The sequence below is a fragment of the Sus scrofa genome, chromosome 14 (genome assembly GCF_000003025.6).
Source record: "Sus scrofa isolate TJ Tabasco breed Duroc chromosome 14, Sscrofa11.1, whole genome shotgun sequence".
NCBI lineage: Eukaryota > Metazoa > Chordata > Mammalia > Artiodactyla > Suidae > Sus > Sus scrofa.
In genome coordinates this window covers 79,216,531-79,240,186 of record NC_010456.5, presented here as the reverse complement: position 1 = coordinate 79,240,186, position 23,656 = coordinate 79,216,531, and the positions used below count along the sequence as shown (strand labels likewise).

Sequence of the window (23,656 nt, the reverse complement as noted above, 5' to 3'; positions counted from 1 at the left end):
ACTAATGACTAAAACTACATGATTTCTAAAAAAAATTAACAAAGAAAATCTTTTTGACTTTGATTTAAGCAAAGCTTTCTTGATAGAACACAAAATAGCATGAATCATTGGAAGAAAAAAAATGAAGTCATTTTGTCAAATTTTAAGAAATACAAGAATAAAATACCTAAGAATAAACTTACCTAAAGAGTATCCAGAAACTCTAAGACAGTGATGAAATGGATGAATTGATGAAACTGAAGACAAAACAAACAAATGGAATGATATCCTGTGTTTTTGGATTGGAAGAATCATATAAAATGATCATATTACCCAAGGCAATCTACAAATTAAATGCAATCCATATCAAATTACCAGTGACGTTTTTCACAAAACTAGGACAAAAATTCTTTTAAATTGTATGGAAACACAAAGATCATGAATAACAAAAAGAATCTTGAGGAAGAAAAATGCAGCTGGAGAAATCAGGCTCCCTGATTTCAGACTATATTACAAAGCTGCAGTCATCAAAACATGGTACTGGCACAAAAACAGAAATATAGATCAATGGAATAGGATAGGAAACCCAGAAATAAACTTATAGTCAATTAATCTACAACAAAGGATGTTATAGAATATAAAACAGAGAAAAGACAGTCTTTTCAATGTAGTGCTGGGAACACTGTTCAGTTTACATGTAAAAAACGTAATTAGAACATTCTCTAACAACCATATATAGAAAACATAGGAAGAACACTCTGACATAAATTGCAGCAATATATTTCTTTGGATTCATTTCCTAGAGTAATGGATATAAAAACAAAAACATACAAATAGGACCTAATCAAACTTAAAAGGTTTTGCACAGCAAAGGCAACCATCAACAAAATGAAAATCAATCTACGGAATGGGAGAAAATATTCACAAGGGATTAATTTCCAAAATACACAAACAACGCAATGAAAAACTAACCAAAAAATTATTAGAAGACCCAAATAGACATATCTCCAAAGAAGACAACAGATGGTACATGTAAAAATAATCAACATCACTAATTACTAGAGAAATGCAAATCGAAACCACAATGAGATGTCACCTCATACTAGTCAGAATGGCTATCATCAAAAACTCTACAAACAATAAATGTTGGAGAGGGTGTGGAGAAAAGGCAACCCTCCTACACTGTTGGTGGCAATATAAATTGGTACAGCCACTATGGATAAGAGTATGGAGTTCCTTAAGAAACTAAAAGTAGAGTTAACACATCATCCAGCAATCACATTCCTAGGCATATATCCAGAAAGGACAAAAACTCTTATTTGAAAAGATGCATGCACTCTGATGTTCACAGCAGCACTATTTATAATAGCTAAGATGTGGAAGCAGTCTAAGTGTCCATACACAGAGGAATGGACAAAGAAGATGTAATATTTATAAATAGTGGGTTTTTTTTTTTTTTTGTCTTTTTGTCTTTTCTAGGGCCTCACCCATGGCATATGGAGGTTCCCAGGCTAGGGGTCTAATCAGAGCTGCAGCTGCTAGCCTATGCCACAGCCATAGCAATTCAGGATCTGAGCTGCATCTGCAACCTACACCACAGCTCTCAGCAACGCTGGATCTTTAACCCACTGAGCGAGGCCAGGGATCGAACCCACAACCTCATGGTTCCTAGTTGGATTTGTTTCCACTGAGCCACGACGGGAACTCCAGTAATGGGATATTACTCAGACATAAAAATTATGAAATATTGCCATTTGCAGCAACAAGGATGGACCTAGAAATTATCATAATAAGTAAATTAAGCCAGAAAGAGAATCTATCATATGATGTTACTTAAGTGCAGTACCTAAAAAAAATGATACAAATGAACTTATTTATAAAGCAGAAATAGACTCAGAGACATACAAAACAAAGTATGGTTACCAAAGGGAAAATGGAGGCTAGGATAAATTTGGAATTTGAGATTAACAGATACATCCTACTGTATATAAAATTGATAAAAAAAATCTATAGTACAGGGAAACTGTATTCAAATCTTGTAATAATCTGTAAAAAAATCTGAAAAAGAATAGCTACACATATAATGCAGTCACTTTGCTGTACACCTTAAACAGTTTACATCAATAAAAATAATAAAGGGGATAGAAAACTTAAGAAATATATTGTTTCCAAAATGAAAAATCAGTCACACACTAGGAGAAGTTATCCAAAACATATCTGATAAACTGCTTGTAATCAGAATAAAAAATTCTTAAAACGGAATATTAAGGAAAAAAAAAAACCTTTTTAAAAAGGGCAAATGATTTGAACAGATAACTCACCAAAAACTGTGGATGACTAAATAAGGAATGAAAAGATGCTAAATATCTCCAAAGAAATGAAGGTTAAAACTTGATGAAAAACTATCACACATCCAGTAGAATGCCTCAAATGAAAAGAGCAACAACCTAAGTCTGGGTGAGGATATGAAGTAGTTAAGACTTCTCATACACTGCTGTGAAGACAAAGTTAAACAGCCACTTTAGACAACACCTCGGCAGTTTCTAAGAAAGTTAAACATAGCTTGATCATTTGATCCAACATTCCCACTTATAATTATTCAAGGCAAATGAAAACATAGGTCTGTTGAAAGATTTGTTTTCAAGTGGTCACATGAGCTTTAGTCTTAATAGCTAAATACTATTAAACTATTAATAGCTAAAAACCCCAAAGGTATATGAATTGGTGAATTGATAAATATATTGCAGCAAATCCATTCAAAGAATGCTACTCAGCAGGATGAAAGCACAAACTATTGAAATAATCAACAACATGATGAATCTTAAAAGCATTCTGCTAGGTAAAAGAAGCCTGACCCCAAAGACTATATCTTGTATGATTCCACTGGAATAAAATTCCAGAAAGGCAAAATTATGGAAATGGCAAGGGTGGTTGCCCGTGGCTGTCATGGGAAGAAACTAAATATAAAGGGGTAGGAGGGAATGGTAGGGGTGATGGAATCATTCTATACCTTGACTGCTATTAAATGACTTTTCATATTTGCCAAACTCATAAAGTTGTACATTTAAAATTCATGGTTTTTTTCATTTGTTAAGTTTACCTCAACAAAACTGATTCAAAAAGAAAGGCCCAGAAATGACAGAAAATAAAGAAACTGTTTTTCTTTGGGGTTTAAGAGCTGAGGGTACTAGAACAGGCCAGTTGGAATATTTTCATTACGTCAAATTCAAGTGACTCTTGAAGACTCTCCTAAAGAGTCTGCCTGTGTTCTCTGCTCCAGACCCAAGTTCTTAGTTCCAACCCCCCATCCTGGTTTCTTTTGTTTCCTTTTCCTTGAGATTAAAGATTGTTCTTTTTTTGGCAACGAAATTTTGAAATTTCAGTTTTGATAGGAAAAGGGTAAACAATGCCAGTATTCTCTTTCCCTTATTTCTGTGAGGAGATGGTTTGGGGGAGGAAGATTTTGTGATTGGCTTGTTAAAGCCCTCCCACTCCCCTGCCCAAACTCCACGACTGGTTATTCTGCCCCTAAGACTGGATTCAGACATGAGCCTACAGAATAAAGGGCAATGCACATCTTTCCCTTACTTGTCTTAACGGCTGCTCAGGCCTCAAACCTGTCTGGCTATAAAAGATTTGTAGCACAACAGGAATTGTGGACTCAAGATAATTTTAACTGCAGTGCAAGAAGCCCAGGGGTGAAGGTAATCATTTTCAGCCATTCTTGTTAGCTTGCCACACACGTTTCCATGGTTTCATTACCAATACAGACACACAGAAGTATTTAAAAGTTTACCTCGATTTGGAACAGCTTTATCCCACACCTTTTATGGATTTTTCATCTTCTGTGACTGTCATCTTCCGCATTTGCAGCCCTTCTCAAGAGAGAGGGAGAAAAATATGTTGTGGGTATAATATATGATGATTCAACTCTGTTGTTATCATCACTCATAGGAGAGATGGGGAATCATAAGGTATGAGTTATCCTCCACTCCCTCATTCACAGAGATAAAAACATAGAAATGCCATCCCAACATTTAGGCAAGATATACATACTAGGAATGGCGGAGGACAATAAATTGTCCCAGTAACTCCTATATTCTGTCCACAATAAAATGGTAGGATTGAGGGAAGCAGTGGAAGCCTGTAGAATAAAATCACGGTGCCACCATCTTCAATCTTTATTTGGATAAAAAGTTTCCCTGTGCTTTTGGTGTTCAGCAGCTACAGGGGTTCTATCTGTTCATGGAATGGGCAGATTCAGCAGATGGTTCTCTTGTTCCAGCATTAGATTTGCCTGTGGGATTTAGGAACCATGAGACACTGCAAACTTTGTGAGCAATGATCCTAACAAAGTGCTTCTACTGTGTAACCTTGGACCCCTTCTTCACCTTACTCAGCGCAACTGGACATCCATTCCCCAGTGCCCCCTGTGTTGCTGTATATGCACAATGGCCTGTTCCTGGTTTCACTTCAAGATCCTCATTTAAGGGTTTTCCCATATTGCAACTTTGTATAATTGGAGCCCTAGAATTCCTATCCATTAATTCTGGTCTTTGTATGAGATAATCACTGTCCCACCAAAATTCACCCCCCGAAATTGCAATCCTAGAGGAATCTGTGAAGCTCTGGTATTAAAATTCCATAAGATATGTGTAGAATACTCCAATAATATTTACAGTTCAATATATTTTTTCTCCCCAGAAGCATGTTCCTTAAAAAATATTAAACATATTTCAGACTTTCTTACATGTACAAGTCCTGTTATATGTCCTCCTTGCAAACTGGCATGAGAACTTAGGGGGAAAAAAAGACCATTCCAGAAAGGTTTCACATGTGGACTCTTGTTTGTGCCAAAATCATCTTTCATCCTTAGTGAGACTATTAGAACTGCATGGGAACCTTAAGGACTGTTAAGATGATTAAGAGCCACATTTAATAGTTGCTCCAGTAGCATCTTGACAAACATTTTAATTTTATATCTCTCAAGTAAGCCCATAAAACAGCATGATCTAAAAATTCTTAACAAATATATGAATAAAAATTTAAGCATGCATGTATTACTTATGCTGTTTTGAGTTAATTACATAATAATACTGCTTTGTATACACCTTAATTAGATTAAATATTGATCAGTGCACTTTCCCACTTTCCATTGATATTTCATTAACACACAATAACTGTCTTGTTATAGCTAGATGCAAGTTCAAATTAATTAAAGAATCTGACTGGAAATGAAAAGTTATGGAAGGATGTACAAAGCAACCCATTTTACACATAAAGAGGATTGGAAAACTCAGGCTATGAATTAAAGCAGGGAAGAGAAATTAAACTCTTACCTACTTTAAGAGTTTAAAGTAATTAGATCTGTGAACAATGATCCACAATTTTTTTTTCCATAGGGTTTCAGATGTAATATCATTTGGACTAGGTTCATCTATCAATCTGTATTAAGGAAGAGGTTATTAAATATTACAATTATTCCTGAGGATTATGGTCTTTGTTTATTTCAAAAAGAACCTAGATTTTCAACAGCATCGAAGATTTCTTAGCATGTGATTAAAGCTGTTTATTTTCATGCTGATGAGCTGAGAGCTATTTCAATGGGGAGATGCTGTAATTCTTCCATGATTTGGAAAATAATTCATGGTACTTTTTATGTTGTCATTAACTGTCACGTTCCTTGAGTTAAATATGAGCCCTGTCATTTGGAAGTCAGAAAGCGACTCCTAAATTTCTCAATTTCATTAGTAATTGATTCAAATCATTTCCCGAAAATAGTCTGAATTGACATATGAATTGTAGTGGTTCCTCAGCTTGGTGATTAATTAATCAAGCCATCAGGTTCACATTAAACTATTTATCAATCTTACGATTTCCTGCTTTTCAGAAAAAATTAAAAAGCACTCTAATGATATTTTATGAGTTTTGAGAAAAATTAAAATGGGACCAAAAAAGTAATCTGCCCTTCCTAATTCATGAAATTCCATGATGTCAATTTCTGTGAGCCAAGACACTGAGAGGAGAAGATGGGGCTGGAGTCTGAAGCCCAGGGAAGGGTCATTTCTACAGGCCTCTCTTTCTTCATCTGTAAAATAAGATAATTGAACTAAATAATGTTTTTTCCTCACATTCAACATTATGTTTGAATAAAAATATGACAGTTATTATTACCTTTTTAATTTCTAAAAAATTATTGAAGTACAGTTGATTTATAATATTATGTTTTAGGTATACAGCATAGTGATTCAGTATTTTTATAGCTTCTATTCCATGAAAAGTTATTACAAGATAATGACTGTAATTCCCTGTGCTATACAATGTATCCTTATTTCTCATCTTTTTTATGTATAATAGTTTGTGTCTCTTAATCCCGTACCTCCAATACAACTTTCCCCCTTCTCTCTCCTGCCGGTTCCCACTAGTTTGTTTCCTATGTCTGTGAGTCTGTTTCTGATTTGATATATATATATATAAATTTGTACTATTTATTTTAGATTCCACACATAAGTAATATAATATTTTCTTTCTCTGATTTAGGATTACTTTAAATTTTATTATTTTAATGTGTCATTGTCCTTACATGAAAAACAAACAACTTGGGATTGTTGATAGAGCCTCAGAAACTTCACATTAAAACTGTAATTGATGTTCTTGGAGCAGCTTATGGACACTGTTCTGCAATTTGCATTTGAAATACAATTTTCCACTCAAGGACACATTCACTTGGGTTTTATAGGCTTAATTATAACAAGAGATCACCGTCAGTTGCTTTAGCTCAGAATGACAGTATCAACCTTTCCAAGATTGGGCTGCACCAAAACTGTTGTTGGCTGAGAAAACTGCTGGCAAAATATCAAGTGTTTGGCTATTTAATTTCATTCAAACTTTGCTGAGTTCAGATAATAGCCAGTTCTTTTCATACTAAACCACTAGCCGACCAAATTCAGCCCCCTTTATTTCAGATTTGCTGTGTGTTTAACTATAAAATGAAAGTCTTATTCCACACAAATCCCTCTGGTATTATTTAGAGAAAACTGAAGATTTTCTGTTAAAGCTAACTGCATTTTAAGTGCTGGGCTGCCTGTGTCTCAGGGCAGAAACTGCAAGCCACACAGGAGGAACCCTCCATGTGAACGGAAGTTTGATTGGACTTCCGCCTTCTGCCCTCAGTGCCAGGACAAAGGCCAGAGGGGTGGTCTAAAATGACACAGGAGAAAACTCTAATTTGAAAAGATACATGCACCCCAGTGTTCACTGCAGCACTATTTACAATAGCCAAGACATGGAAGCAACCTAAATGTCCATTTACAGAGGAATGGATAAAGAAGATGTGTTACATATATACAATGGAATATTACTTAGTCATAAAAAAGAATGAAATCATGCCAGTTGCAGCAACATGGATGGATGAAGAGATTATTATCATACTAAGTGAAGTAAGCAGGACAAAAATAAATATCATATGATATCATTTATACTTGGAATCTAAAAAATGATATGAATGAACTTATTTACAAAGCAGATAGAGACTCACAGACATAGAAAACAAACTTATAGTTACCAAAGGGGAGATCTGGGTGAGGGATAAATTAGGAGTTTGGGATTAAGAGATACATACTACTATATATAAAATAATCAACAAGGGCCTACTGTATAGCACAGGGAACTGTACTCAATATCTTATAATCTACAAGGGAAAATAATCTGAAAAAGTATATATATAAATTATCTATACACACACACACATATATACACTCTTTTGCTGTACTCCTGAAACTGACACAATGTTGTAAATCAAGTATACATCAATAAAAATAAATGAAATAACTTCAGTGGTTTTCATGGCTTATCCCTCAGCCACTACCTTCTCAGGAAGGTCAGGGGAATTCATAGAAAGGAAATTATTTTTCCTCCATTTTTGTCTCATTCACAGGGCCAGCTGCGGCTGGTTCCACTTGCACAGAAAGAACCACAGAGAAGGGGCCTTGGATTGAGAGAGAACCACCAAGAAACCACCCCAACATGGGTTTCCCTGGAGGCTGAGTAAGCAGCCCTTCTCTTTGAAAGCAGGGAAAATGCCTCTTATCCTGAAATTTTGGGTCTTACCTTGGATCCATAATGGCACTGGGCATCCCCCACTTCTTCCTTTATTGATAAAGAGAGCAAGAACCAAAAAAATTAGTAACTTGCTCAAAAATGAAACGTTTTAGAAAAGCTATGGTCTAGAGGGAGGAAGGGATGGAAATGGAAAAGCAGAAAGGCTGTTTGACACACAAACCCACAAAGGATTAAGACTTTGTCTTCATACTAAGTGAATTAAGTCAGAGAAAAAAGACAAATACCATATGATATCACTTATATGTGGAATCTAAAAAATATATACAAATATACTTATTTATGAAACAAAAACAGATTCTTAGAAAACAAACTTGTGCTTACCAAAGGAGGAAGGGCAGGATAAATTAGGAATTTGAGATTCACAGATACACACTACTATATATAAAATAAACAAGGACCTACTGTATAGCACAGGGAACTATATTAAATATCTTGTAATAACCTATAATGGAAAAGAAGCTGAAAAAGAATAATGTGCGTGTGCTCGCTCTCTCTCTCTCTCTCTCTCTCTCTCTATATATATATATATATATATATTTAATCTGGCTAAGTCACTTTGCTGCACACCTGAAACCCAATAAATTGACTATAATTGACTATAATTCAATTAAAAAAACCCTAAAAATTATCTCCAAGTGAGGTCATTCACAATTGCTGAGATGAATGACAGAACTGGGGGAAAGAATAAAGCTCATCACACAACCAGAAACTTGTGTGCCATTGTGGAAAAATACTGTCCACAACCCCTATTTTATCAGTTCTTGATTATCTTATGTGTAGCACCATCATATTGCACTGCTTTAAGAGTTCGTCTGTTCAGCATAAGCATTTAAAAATATAACACAATTTTTATAACCCTGTTTCAGTTTGACTGCTTCCACCCTCCCCCTTCCCCCTCATATACCAGAAGCCTCAAGAAAATGGAGAAGCCCAGCCCTCTTTCGACCTCACATTTGTCCTGGGCATCCTTCGTTTTAGTCCCACCCTGTGGGAAGACAAAGCGATGCGTAAAAGGAAAATAATATGAGGGAGGACATTGCAAGTACCAAATGAACCACCTAAGCCCTATGACAGCCTTGGTCCTTCGCCAAAGGACACCTCCAATTATATTAATTAAGAGAGGGAAAAACTCCCTCACCACTAGATCATATCCTTCTCCTGCTCTTTTGTTATAATGCACTTATAATGCATAACTATCCCAAGCCCTCCCTGGAATACGCCATGCTTTCAGACTCCTGGGCTGGCACCGTGAGGATGGAAAGGAATTGCATTTGCAAATGTCAGCCTACCTCATCCATCTCCCCTCATTCAAACAATACGCATTTGAGGTTCAGCAATTGGAGTTATATATTTTTCCTTAATGTTGTTGTAAGGTAATGGTTCTCTTATCTGAAATTCATCAGCCTGCTATAAATTTAAACTCCATTACTGCCAATAGAGAAAAGCTAAGCACCAAACCACTTTCAATAAATTTGCACTTATGCAATTGAACTGATACGGCCTCAGAGGAAAAGGTGAAACTCGTCTTGAGATATTTAAGTTAGTCTGAGTCACTGCTTCGTCTGGTGTTAAATTGGATCCATCGAGAAATGTAGGGCAGCACTCATCAGCCCTGAGTTATAAGAAGAGATTTTTAGGCTGAAAAAAATTCCATCTCCAGCATTCATTATTAGACGGTGTGATTCTAAGAAACCGCTGGCTGGCTCTCTTATTTGGCACAACTAAATGCCTCAAATGCAAACCCTGATGGATGAATATTTTTATGAATAGCATTAATCCAGCCCAATGCCTAGAGATTTGTTATGCCCAGTTGTGAAGCGGAAAGGGAGGATGCCCATACACTCAAAGCAAGAGGGTAATTACAAACATTGGCACGAGACTTCAGGGTTTACGGATAACACCATTTTTAGTCTATACACCCACCTGGAGTACAACACTTATTATTTATCATCTTCCATTTATGATTAGGGAACTGAATCTAAGATACATGAAATGACCAGATTTATTGGGTGTGTGAAAGCAGTGACTTGACGTCACATCTTCTGGGTTCTGTGGTTTTGGCAGTGGAAGATCAAGGATGCACCCAAAACAGCAGCCTCAGAAGGCTGCCAGGATCTCTTGGAGAAGAAGGACATCTTGATCAGGAGCCAAAGGAATAAAACAAGCTACCCAAAGAGTCAGAGCTGTAGCTTCCTTGGAGGGGAGGCCTCCAGAAGTTGATCTTCTGGAGCATTTCAGCTTGGAGAGAGGGGTCTGCTGGCCAATTAGAGTTGATGGTCTTACAGGCAGAGGACAACATGGCCAGGCAGGATCTCTCAGGTTATTAAACCCTGGGGATTTAGAAATTTAAGATGAGTTCTATTTATGGCTGGAAAAAAAAAATATCTCTCTGTGGACTCAAGCATGGGAAGTTTAGCTCCCAGAATGTAATGAGCATGCTACAAGTTGTGGGGGCTTAGCTGTCAGACACACATGCACACAACCACCCCCACCAATCCCTTCTCCCATCCCCACCCTCAGTGCCCATTCTAAGGCCAGAGCTGGCATCACATACCACTTGCAGGAACTGAACAGCATTTGCACTTAATTGGACGATATACATTATTCATGAGCCTTGAGTCTGTGATGATTTTGGCATTCATTAGGGGGGAAAAACGGGGCATTAGTTTTCTTGGTACAAAACATTCCGTATTAAACTTCATTTGCAATCCACTTTTCAATGTGAGGAATTAGAAATGCTTTTAAGCAAAGTTAGGAACTATGAAATAGCTAGAAAACAAGCAGCAGCCACTTCTAAAGATGGCGAATAAAGGAGTAAAAGCTGGGGTTTTCAGATGTCTCAATATTCAGAGCTCTAAGTTTTGAGTAAAGGAGAGGGAGAGTCAGCCTAAAATTCAAGCAGGTTAACAAAAATTGCAACAATAATAATGATAAATGTTCATATGTATATATATTGACATATATGTATATACCATGTATATATATGAACCTCTATATTTTATATTTGAAAATATATCTATATATTCATACATACACACCTATTCAAAATTTATTTCAAAGCAGTAGATGAGTTGTGGAGTTTTTTTTCTCTGCTGTTCAATCTGCCTAGTTTCCCTTTCCACAAGTGTCTTGAGTCTCAGAACTGAGATCCACTAAGTCAATCCCTTTCTTGTGCAAATGAAGGAACTGAGGCCCAGTGAGGGTTTCAGGATCCCTAGTGCTCAGGGGATAAGAAGTGAAGAAAACTGGGCTTTCTTGGCAATTGCATGCACCCCTACCCCACGTGGTCACGGCCCCCTGGAGCCCCCCCCCCTTTTTTTTCTTTTTTCTTTTTTTTCAGGGCCGCACATGCCGCACATGGAAGTTTCCAGGCTAGGGGTTGAATTGGAGCGACTGCTGCCACAGCCACAGCAACTTGGGACCCAAGCCACACCTGCGACCTATACCACAGCTCATGGCAATGCCAGATCCTTAACCCACTGAGCGAGGCCAGAGATTGAAACTGCTTGCTCATGGATCATAGTCGGTCTCGTTACCACTGAGCCACTGGAGGGATTCCCTAGACAGAGCCTCCGAGGTTTAACAAATCTGGTCAGACACTGTAGGATCGTGGGCAACCCTCTTCATCTTAAGCCTCAATTCTTCAATTTTAAATGCAGATATATTTTGGAGGTTTATTAGAAGATTTAGAGAAGATAACTTTAGGTAAAGCCCTTAGGACAATGCCTGGCATACCCTAAACCTCCATCAAGATTCACTGTGATTGTCCTGCTTTTTTGTTGTTGTTGTTATAAAGTCTGAACACACAGCCTACCTGGACTCTCTAGCTATTGCTTGCTATGGTCCCACAGTGGTGACATTTGTCTCATTTTATCAGACACAGAGTTCCTCAAGATTACAGTCATCTTGTAGGCCTACTCAGTATTCTGCAGGCCTGGTCTTCATTCAGCTGGCAGGTGCTCAATAATGATAAGAACTGTGTTTTACATTGTGGGTCAGTTTATACTGTGCAGTCTTTTCACGTGCCCCTGAGATGGTGATGAACCTGCCATCAGAAATCAGCACTGACTCTGTGCTTTAATAGTGCAGGAAAATCCCATGTCCAAGACTTCTGGCAAGCAAAGTTCCCCTCTTGGTCTCAGTTAATGCTCACATAGGCCCAGGCAGGCAGATACCACTGCCCCCATTTAACAGAGAAGGATGCTGAGTTTGGGGGAAAAGGGACCTAAATGCCTGAAGCCAAGCAACAAAAGGGTGAGCCTGGAAAACACTCTTGTGGGTCTTATCCTATATCCAGCACAGATGCCATTCAACTATCTCAGTGGAGACTCGCTGGGGGTTGAACACAAGGTGAGGTCCCTATTAAGGATGGTGCTTTCAGAAGCGAAGGGTAAATAGGTTGGCTCCCTTCTGAAAGTCTTTTATTTGAGAGACCCCAAAGCCAGAGTAAAGTGATTGCTCTTCACTGAGGTCTGAAGCATAGCTCTAAGAGGCTCATCACAAGAGTGAAATTTCTTTGAAGCATCCCATTAAAATTCATGTCCATTTGAGTCAACCCCACTTTAAAATATGTGGGTTCATTTTAACATACATTTTACTCCTTAAATCTAAAGTAAAAAAGGCATTCCAAGAAAAGGCACCAGTTTTATCTTATAGTTCAGGGCATCTCTGGCCCACAGCTGTACACTTTTGAAGAATGGTTGGGGGGCCGTCAGACAGTAATTTCAGCTCCAGCCCAAGTGCGTGATGACCCCACAGTCTATAATCCTCAGGGCACAACTGATGGTCCTCAGTGAGGGTGAGGGCAAGCCTGTAGACAGCCACTGGACTGATCCTCCATCAGTTTCCCTTTAGGGGCCACCAAAGATGCCCACTTTCCCACACTAGCCCTGAGAGCAGCTGAACTCATTTCTCTTCTGTCCGTGTGTATTAATTCCCGTTTCTGTAATGAGATACAGAAGAGAAAAAAGGGGAAGAGGACTGATGTGGAATCAGATTGGGCCTGATGAGTTATGGAGCCTGCCTTCTCATCAGCGATGTAAAACAGCCCTGGCTCTATTTACTGCCGCTGTCAGCAGGATCGATAAATAACATTTTCAGTGACATGAAGAGGGAACGTGTGAGCTCAGTGAAATGAAGGGGAGACAGAGGTGGAAGCAGACAATGCCCTTTTTCTCCCCCTGCCCAGGCAGGAGTCACCTGTTTGACTGGAAGAGAGAAAGGGGGGACACATTTGGTTCGGATTTTAAAAAGGGAGTAGGAAAGAGCTTCTCTGTCAAGAGGGGCGGCCTGAAAGGGTATGGCCTGTTGTCAACATTGCTTCCCTCTATGTCGAGCTACATCTGCATCTGAGCCTATCAGCCATTATCAGCAGGCCTGGATGAGCAATGGCCCATCTCTTTGGCCACTTCAAAGGGTGGTATTTGGCTTATTGCTTATACTTGAGAAAGAGTTAAGGGCTAAGATGGAGTGCAGGGGAGACGTGTTTTGACTGCTGCCAGAGGGCTGAGTGGATGCTGACCATTAAGAAAGGTCTCTGTGGTGAGAGGTTAGGTGGGGTGATCTACAGTTCACAATTCCACTTCCCTACAACAAGAGTTTGGAGGTCAAGAATTGACATAATCACAGAATTTCCACTTTTCATCCTATCCAACCTCCCACCAAACAGAATCCTCTCCTCAGTGCTTGTGAGGGGCAGACCCAGCCTCTGAGCAGAGAGGGATCATGAACCCTTCCCATAACAGGCCCCCTTACAAGTACAGGAGTGGCTGAAACAACTGATGCAAAGCAACAGACACCACCAACTGCAGTCTGCTTTGCAAGCAGGGTGAGAATGGCATTCTGCTGGCAGGGCTGGGATACCAAGTATACCCCTGGCTAGCCCCTCTTGCCTTGCTCTGGGGACAGTTTGTAACAAGATGCTCTCAGTTAAAAGCATAGGAAAGAAGCTCAGTTTCAGATGCAGTGAAAAAAAAAAACAACTCTGAGGATTTCATTTGCATTATTGTTTCTTTTCCCTGGATACTTTGCTAGCATGTTCATTCAGGCTAAAAACCATGGATTGTTAAGAATCACTTATAATATCCCAGACTCTTTTTGGCATTTAAGAGTTTTGGCAGAAATCAGTTGTGATAGCTCCAGAAACATTTGGGGGAGAAAGAGGAAGAGAAAGGAGGAAGTCATTGGTGTGGGGGTTGAGGGAGGGTGGGCAGAGAGAGGAGAGAGATGGACAGAAGGACAACAAGAAAGAAAAAGGGGAAATAGGAATAGGAGGAAGAAGAGAGAGAAAAGAAACAGTAGGCTGATCAAAAGGAGAGGTAAGAAGGAAGGAGTGAGAGGGGCTCTCGAAAAATCCTTATTCTCCTCAACTCTGCTTCACATTAATAAACACTTAATTGAGTGGAAAACAACATCACCAAATAAAGCTCTTCTCCAGATACTGTGTTGAAGGTGCCAAGAAATAGAATCAGACTATGTATATATATAATATATATTACATATGACATTATATATATATATTTTATATGTATATTAATATATATACATATATAATATTTAACAGCTTTTTGTTGACTTATTATGTCCTGATAAATTCATGGCGAATCAAAAACATTATAAGTTGAAGTGCATTTAACATACCCAAACTACCGAACATCACAGCTTAGCCAAGCCCACCTTAAACATGTTCAGACTACCTTACATTAGCCTACAGATGGGAAAAATCATCTAACACAAAGCCTACTTTATAGTCAAGTGTTGACTCTTGTGTAATTTATTGAATACTGCAGTGAAAGTGAAAAGCAGAATGGCTGACTGGGTGCTGGATGGTTGTAAGTTTATCAGTTGTTAGTCGGGGCTGTGAGCTGTTAATGCATATTACTAGCCCAGGAAAATTAAAAATTCAATTTTTTCTATCATTTATTTGTATATATATTTTTTCTACTGCACAGCATGGTGATCCTGTTAAACATACATGTATACATTCTTTTTTTCTCACATTACGTGTTCCATCATAAGTGACTAGACAGAGTTCCCAGTGCTACATAGCAGGATCCCATTGCTAATCCATCCCAAAGGCAACAATCTGCATCTATTTACCCCAAGCTCCCAGTCCCTCCCACTCCTTGCCCTTCCCCCTTGGCAACCACAAGTCTATTCTCCAAGTCCATGATTTTCTTTTCTGTGGAAAGGTTTCTTTGTGCTGTATAGTTTCCATTGAATGTACATTGCTCTCATACTATCATTACATTGAAAAATTGTTATATCAAACCATCCTATGTCACAGACTGTTTGTATATGTATTTCAGATTCTAATTTCAAGTATACCTCAGGGAAATCCAATGAATTTCTTCTGGCAACAGGAATAAGTCAGAATTAAAGTCCTTTTTAATACTATAATAGTGGGTGCTTACTAGATGCCATGCAGTGTTCTAAGTACTTAACTGTTATTAATGTATCAAATCCACATGCCAAGCTTATGAAGTTGGGCCCATTTTACCATGCCTCTTTTACCAGCAAGCATAGAGACTGAGTAACTGTCTAAGGCTATACAATCAGGAAGGTAGGAGCCAGGATTTTCTCTGAGGCAGTCTAGCTACAGAGACTGGACATTGGACCACCTTATGATTCTGCCTCCCATTCATTTGTGAATTATTCACTCATTCAACAGGTACCTGTTTAGCTCCCCATCAGTAGGTCAGGCTCAGACCCTCCCTCCCCCAGTAACAACCCAAGGATATAAAAGAACAGGCACATGCTCAGCTCCAAGGAGAGTGGATCTGATGGGTGACTCACAATGAATGCTAACTGCATGGTTATTTGTCTCCATGCTCTCAAAGGGATAAGTGAGACAGACACACACAGATTTGCATTTCTAATATGCTCTCATTCTCACATGAAGTCAGGATTGCTGGCCTGGGGACACAGTTTGAGGACCACTGGATTAGAGACAGTGCAGAAAGCAGAAAGGACAGCAGTTGAGACCTAGAGTATCATTGAGAGGTTTCCAGGTGAAAAGGCAGGAGGGGTGAATGTTCATAGACTTGGAGGCAATTGGCATATTTTCCCCTATTGGGGAAATGGAAGTGATGTCTGGAACCTGATGTGTAAAGCTGATGAAGGCAAGGAGATTATGCTGAAGACGCAGCTTGAGGGCCAGGTAAATTAACAGAGTTCTCACTCAGTCCAGGAGGGGGTCACTCCCCACTAACAATCCCACTGAGTACCATACAGAGTTCGTTGTTCCCAAAGGATCATATGAAAGGTAAGTCAGATTTCCAATCACTTAGCTGTCCTTCCTCTATCTTCTCTTAGAGAAAGGCTGGACTGAATTTGTGTTTCTGTTGTTGCAAGAGCACAATGAATATGCTCAAATTGTTGCTGGGTTTTGTCTATAAAACCTGCCTCTTTATGGGGTCACGGGTGACTTCTCTCCAAATGATTTTAAGAGGAACTAGAAGGCTCCACTGGCCACTTAAAAGGTTCCAAATCCCACATTTGTAGTATTCTTACTGATCTATGGGATCACCATGTGACTTCTATTAACATGCAAATGTGTGTGCAGGGAAGGTAATTTATTACTATTAAATTTTCATAAACACGGTTGGAAACAGGAGTTCATCAGGATGTCTACTTAGCCATGGCCTGGGCTGGAGTTGGGGGCAGGGGCAGAGGGGTCTATCTCATCCCCTGATGTATATTCCACCTGCACAGAGGTCACCGGTCTTTATGCTCACCATACTAGGACAGACATGCATACACAGCTATGTCAAGGACCATTTAGATGTACACACGTTCAATTTGATATTCACTGACAGGTTCATTTCAGTCATGTCATAGTTGCCTTGGGGCCCATACAGGTAGATATATACATTCTCCATAATTGTTTTAGGACTCCAATCTCCAATGGACGACAACATTTTAGGAGGCATTTTAGGGGTAGAACATGCGGTTGGGTACCTCAGTGAGTGGTTACTACCAATAATTGAAAATATGCATGAAGAGAGAGTGAGTCTTGGAGACCACTCAGAGTGGGATGGGAGAGAGAGGGACAGGGAAGGAAACAGACGGGGCAGCAATGGGGCACTGAATGCAAATTCCTTTTTATCAGGCTCATGGCCTCAGGGTCTGTTTAGGAAGGGTTGGGTTGAATTTTCATGGGTCAGTGAGCTTGGTTGTGGCCTGGCAGAGGGACAAGGGTACTACCCTGCTCTCTGAATGAGAGCATTCTTGCCTGAAATGATGGAGTAGCACAAATCCTTCAAGATATAAACTAAAAAAAAAATCATTTAAGCTCTGAAACATGAATTACAGTTTAAATTTTCTTCTGCTAAGAGGTACACTTCATTGACTACCTTAAAGCATCTGGTAATTATGCTGAGATGGTATAGGTGGGGAGGCGGCATGAGGAGAGATATGGATAAGGAGGTCTGATCCCCCCCCATCGCTGCAACCACTGCTAATACGAAAAGTGACTCTTTCACTTAGGTATGGGGATAGCAAGTCCCCAATGAACTTTTTTTTTCTGTTTTTTTTTTTTTTTAAATCCCCATCAGATCATGATCAGCAGGACTATTAGTGTTTTCTCTCTGTCTCTTAAAACCTGATGTACGTCAGATCCCCAGGTTGTTAACTGCTGATTTGACTATCATTATTTCCTGCTTCAGATGACTCCCCCATTTATCTTAGCTTAATACATTACCATGCCAGCATAGGATGGTATATAGGTATTCTTTTATTATGCTCAATAGCGTATTGAAGCATGTGTCAATTTAAGGTGACATGCAAATTTAACTTTCTTCACCCTTTAATTTGACTCAATAGTAACAAAATATGGGCCTAACAGACAATGTCTTGTCTATTAGCAATTTTACAGTGCATCACTGTTAGAGTCTGTCATCTTAGTATTTATTTAACTGAGTTGCACATGATCTAGTTGAACATTTCATATGTGCCTGTATTTTGCTTCCTGACAACCTGTGTAGAGAGCACATCCAGCATGGCAAATGAAATATGCATGCAACCTCCCATGAAAATATTTACAAATACATGATGTTAATAGTGAAAAGCTTAAACAAGGGTGACAATTAATTCTGCTCCAATATGCATAGTTATTATTGAAATTTTAAACTCATTAAAGGAAACAATTTGAAGAAGGAGCTTTAAGAACTAGGGATACTGCATTAGCTTCTGTGCTTCTAAAGCTCTTTCTTGGGGAAGAGATGGGTAGAGTTTGCAGTTAGCCACTGGACTATAGCCAAAACCAAAATTCATTGACTTTTTCTGTGATTGGAGTGCGAACCTTTTTTTAATTTATTACTTTAGAAAATGATAAATAAGCCCTTAGAGAAAATTCAAGTTTGTCTATAAGCACTATTAATTCAGTGAAAATATCTCTTAAATTGATCTGAAAAATAACAGTATATACACATACGCCTCCACATGCATGCATACATCCATGAAATAATATAGGGTATATATGTATATTAATGCATATGCATGTGTATATACAAGTGTATATATATATATATATATATATACACACATATATAAATAATATCGCTATGTGAAAAAAAGTTATATCTCATCTTCCATGTTCTCAAACTCAATTCTGAGCCATTTTTCTCAACCTATTCCTTACTTGTCCTTCAAACAGTCTTGCATAACTGCCTTATTTTTATGTTTCTTTAAACTTTTTAGGTGGCTGAGCTTTGGCTTTATTTGGCAATGGTGCTTCATTCCTGGAACATTAGGAATCATTGTTATCAAAAGTGGTAGACTTTCCACTTAACATTAGCCAATGGGCTTTGTTGTTTCATTTAACCGAGTTTTAAATAGGTTGTAGGATATACACCTTTCGGCGATGCCAGATCCAGGTGTTCAAATGATGTTGTCAGGGCTCTGGCTATCTTGCCAGGTCTGGATTCACTTCCCACTGTACGACTGTGTTGTTCTCAGATAAGTTCTCTCCAGGCCCTGGTTGGTTTACACTGCCAAGCACTGGACAAGTCACTAGACTGGTTTACACTTTGGGTCTAGTCTGGTGACTTGAGCCCTGCTTAGGGCCAGGGGGCTAAATGGGATTCCGAGATGAACAGCGTCATCAGTGCCACATGTAATGGTTGTGTACTGTGGGGGTGGGGGGCAATGGGGAAGGTAGATTTTGCAGAAAAAGGGAATTAGAAGTAGAAACCACCTCTCTATCTTACCTATCTAGGTGCCTTGACTCAGATCACCTCAACCTTTTTTGCTTTTTAGGGCCACTCCTGCAGCATGTGGAGGTTCCCAGGCTAGGGGTCGAGTCAGAGTCACAGCTGCCAGCCTATGCCAGAGCCACAGCAACACCAGATCCAAGCTGCATCTGTCACCTACACCACAGCTCACAGCAATGCCGGATACTTAACCCACTGAGTGAGGCCAGGGATCGAACCCGCAATCTCATGGTTCCTAGTCAGATTGGTTTCCACTGCACCACAATGGGAACTCCACCCTAAACATCCTTTAAATCACAGCTGAAGTTGCTTAGAACATTCTAGGGAAGTCGGGAGTCAACAAGAGCCCACAAGATAAAACAGTTGCATGGCCAATAAGCCTTAAAATAAGCAATAAATGATGGTCAGGTGGCCTCCATTCAGGAGTCCTGGAAAAGCAGGCAGACATTCTATGCTCAGTGAATAAACACCAAACAAATCATACACATCCTTAAAATGGGTTCTGATCATAACCACTGGCTGTATCCCTGGAGGAAGAAGGAAAACATAATTTCATTCATGCTTCCTAGACCAGTTCCTCCCGCATTTTTCAAATTGTCTTGCCATTGAATATATGCCTTCTCTAGAATGACTTGTGGTTTAGGATACAGTGCCAAAATTCTAGGATAAGATAAACTTGTGACAATGAGGCCAAATTACTTAATCTCTTTAAATTTGGCTCCTTCTTTATCTGTAGTATGGGAATAAGAATATTCATTTCATGGGACAATTGTGAGGCTTTAATCACTTAACCTCTTTAAACTTCAATTTCATCATGCATACAATGGCATTTCAACATATCCAATGTTAATAGGATAGGTCAGCATTGCCTAGTCAAGATCTGTTCTACTATTCTTCCTAGGTAACATAATCCCAGTTTTGGTAGGGATGGCAACCTTCCTTGCAGGTTGGAGTAGTAGATGAGATATAAGTGAAAATGGTTAAGAGTAATAGAAAGGAATAGAAAGGAATTCATTTTAAAGGGGGCTGATGCAACTGAGAGCTATACTTTTTTGCCCTTATTTCTTATTTCTATCTGAATTTAGGATGTGATGTCTTCAGCTTCAGCAGCTATCTTGGGACCATGAAGAAAAGACAAAAAGAACTGCTGGGACCTTGGCTCTGACATCCTTGAGTTGCTGAAACAATGCCAATAAACTCTTACTTCTAGATTTCTTGTTATTTGAGAAAAAAAAATAAATCCTTTTGTGTTTCGTCCTTTGTAGATAGGTCTCTGTTACTTTCAGACAAATGCAATAAGAATTGTACAAGTTTTGTTAAGGACTGAAAGAAATAATCTGTATCAAGCACTAATTGCAAAAATCTGCAATACTGAATCAAATAATCTGTATCAAGCACTCATTGCAAAAATCTGCAATGCTGAATCTAAGACATTTTGATACTGCTGTTTTTTGTTCTTTCTAGAAAATGTCAATGAAATGTTTTCTCCCAACTGTGTCACAAGTACCGCTTGGCTGACAACAAATGTACATTGAGACTGATTTATAAGATGTACCTGATTTCAGGAATGTTAGGATGGATAAATCATATATCTCAGAATCAATGGAATTAAATAATAACAATAACTACCATTTATAGAGCAATTCTTATTCATAAATGTAAGTGTTGACACATTACCAGTTACATGGTAGGTGCTCAAACTGTTGTTTTCTTCCATCCTTATCCCGTCTTCTAAGGCAAGAGTGTATCTGTGAAGGAGGAAGCAACCTTCTTCAATCATATGTAAGTCATAATAATTTCTGGATGCACTCTGGAGGTAGCCCCCAGTGAACAGTGCCTTCTCACTAAAAGGAAATCCTAAACATGAATTTTGGGAAAATAATGAGTTTTGTAGGAAATTGTCTTTTACTGGTGACCTGACAAAGCTGGTCCCTAATTCCAGTTGGCTCTTCAGATTAGGTCTGATTAATGGGCTGAAATTAGCACTATTGGGACAGACCAGTTCATTGAAATATTCAGAGGCTCCTATCAATGTCACCCTCCACCCAGGCCTGATGGGGAGGCAGCCTCCACCATCAGCGTTTCCATGACGATGCAGTGCATTTAGTCAGTAGCACCTCCCGAGTAAACAGTAATCCTTCAGAAAAACAAGAAGGTCATTACAGCAACTTGTCAAATCAATGCAGAGGGTGTCGAGGCCGATTAAGGCATCTTCTCTCACTGCTGACACAGTGTCAATAGTACTGGGCCACTACTGCTCGGGCAGATGATTGAAGTGAAGTGCCCATCAGTCAGGGCGTTGGGGTGGACTAACGATTCCCCACGCTGCCTATTAGAGCTACATGACAACTCAATCCTGTTTGTTGGCAGAGAGAGAGGGGGAGAGAGAGAGAGAAGGGGAAAAAAATAGTGACCTTGTTGCTTTGTTTGAAGCTGAATTAAATTGACAAGAGCAGCTAATCTTTACCTAGGGCGATTAACAGAATTAAGGACCACAACAAAGGCGCCCAAGGTTTTACCATCTAGGCAGGGACTCAGGGATGTTTATGATGTATGAAGACCTCCTTTGGTATTCAGGTATGATCCAGATATGTATTCTGTGCCAAGTCTTTTCCAAATGAAGCGTGGGTAATCCCATTAACACCCTGCCAAAGCAACATGTAAGGACACAAGGCATTCACTGAATATGCCTCTTTCAGCATCAGCTGGGAAGCCTACTCTTCCCGGTGGCACTAGCTGATTATTTTAGACTTATGAATCTGGACTGAGGAAAGCCATAAATACACAGAGTTTTTACTATATTTCCCTGGAGAAACATTTTGCCTTCTTTTAAATCTTCTAAGCCCATGATTCCATGGTAATTTTTTCCCCAAACCATCCAATGGTTCAGCAAAATAAGAGAAGTGCCTCATGTCAAAACAGAACTCCTGAGGAAGGAAATGAGCAGTTTGAGAGATTCTTGGATAGAAATGATTATTTTTTTCCCCACTTATTGGAACATCCTATTCTTGATTCAATCAAAGTCATGGGCTCTATTGTGGGCAAATTACAACAGTGATATAAAGGATGAACATTCTACTTGTATGTATAAAATTACACTTATCATTTACAAAGGCTGCTCTTCAATGACCAAAAGCAAGGTCATATATATTTTTTTTTTTTGTAAAGGGACAGACAGTACATATTTTAGGCATTATGGACCTTATTCTGTTGCAGCTATTGAAACTCTACTAGTATAGCATAAAAAGAGTCATGGACAATATGTAAATAAGTAGGAGTGGTTGTGTTCCAAGAAAATCTTTATATACAGTAACAGGCGGTGGACCAGATTGGTTTGCAGACCCTTGACCAAAAAGACTGTAGCATTTCCATTTAACCAACTAATATTCATAGAATCTTTCTATTTGCTAGGTAGAGGACTAGCTGTTAGACATAGTGCCTGCATTTAAAGAACGTGCAGTGTAATGGAGAAGATAGGTAACCAGGTGCATAAATATTATACAATACATTAGGTGCTATAGTTAAAAAGACAGAAGTGAAAGTGATAAATTCTTCCCAGGGCAAAAGATGTCAGAGAAAATGAAAGAAAACAGGAGGCATTAGAGCTATACATTCCAGAAACACTAGGTAGGTAAGAACATCATGAGTTCAGTGTCCCTAGAGTTTAAAGTGGTTGGGGGGAAGAAGCGGGAGAGAAACAGGTAAGACAGATGAAATGAGAGGGGCAAGGAATAGGGAAGAAGACTTGGGGAACAAATCAGTTGCAGCAAAGACTGGAAAGGTACTTGGTAACAAGATGAAGGGATTATATGGCAGGCTAAGGAATTCAGATTTATTCATCTATAGGCAATAGAGAAATTAAATAGGGGAATACTTCAATCAGATCATTGTGTGGACACAAGGAAAGACTAGGCAGAGACTATTATCATAATTCTAGGAAAAAAGAATAAAATCCTGGATTAGGGCTGGTCAGGGAATAAAGAGAAGAAAAAAATATGAGAAATGTTATATAAATAGATTCTGTCAAGTGTCTGCTCTTAGGGATGCAGCAGATATGGCTTAAGAGTTACCCCAGCATATGTCCCAAGAAGGTTGGTTTGGGGGGGGTGTAGGACCTTGAAGAGAATTTGCACAGGGCCAACTAAGGCAGCACAATCAAGGGAGAAATATAGTCTAAGAGGATAGCCAAGAAACCATAGAAACAGTTTTTAAAAGGCAAGTATGGAAGATGGTCCAAAGTGAAGAGTGGGGTTTTGGATCGCTGAGATGAGAGAAGCTCATGAGAACCAGTGAAGGTCAGGATGCAGAGCTGGAATACTGTTGGGACAAATTGTTCAGGATGAAGG

General features: G+C 39.0%; 1 long non-coding RNA gene across 1 annotated transcript in view; it reads right to left on the bottom strand.

The window, feature by feature from the left end:
• Window positions 1–23,656, bottom strand: part of LOC106506047 — a 131,155-nt gene that overhangs the window by 57,780 nt on the left and 49,719 nt on the right. Inside the window, exons 3-5 of the long non-coding RNA XR_002338517.1 lie at window positions 20,988–21,058; window positions 8,089–8,127; window positions 3,776–3,854 (exon numbers count right to left, since the gene is read on the bottom strand). This is a non-coding gene — a long non-coding RNA (uncharacterized LOC106506047). The remainder of the gene's footprint in view (window positions 1–3,775; window positions 3,855–8,088; window positions 8,128–20,987; window positions 21,059–23,656) is intronic.